This window comes from Sebastes umbrosus, chromosome 16 (assembly GCF_015220745.1).
Source record: "Sebastes umbrosus isolate fSebUmb1 chromosome 16, fSebUmb1.pri, whole genome shotgun sequence".
NCBI lineage: Eukaryota > Metazoa > Chordata > Actinopteri > Perciformes > Sebastidae > Sebastes > Sebastes umbrosus.
This window is the reverse complement of record NC_051284.1, coordinates 32,042,106-32,042,671: the sequence shown is the minus strand read 5'-3', so window position 1 is coordinate 32,042,671 and position 566 is coordinate 32,042,106.

Here is a 566-nt window from a genome sequence, read left to right as displayed (position 1 = left end):
GACTGCTGGATGAGAACTTCCTCCAGATCAGTCCAACTGGACCGCCAGAACCAGCTGGAGCTGCGACCCAGTGGAACCATGTTCCGACCACATTATATGGAGCTGATGGAGAGTCAGCTGGAGATCGATGTGTTTATTGATTACTGATCAGGGAGTCTGCAGTGTAACCCGGTCCACTGGACTACAGGATGTGGACCGGTTCTGGATGTATTCTATATCTGCGTGTTGTTGGACTGTAACTGATGGAGACAGGATGGAGCTGATCCACTCAGAGACTCAGACGGTTCAACCAGCAGACTCTCCATGTTGTTGTTGTTTGGTCTCATTTCAGCGGAATCCATGTTGTCTTCATCAGCGAGAAGAAGCAGGACGACGCGGTAGTGACGCGGTAATGACGCGGTAGTGACGCGGTAGTGACGCGGTAATGACGCGGTAATGACGCGGTAGTGACGCGGTAATGACGCGGTAGTGACGCGGTAGTGACGCGTTAATGACGCGGTAGTGACGCGGTAATGACGCGGTAATGACGCGTTAATGACGCGGTAGTGACGCGGTATAGCGCTGCT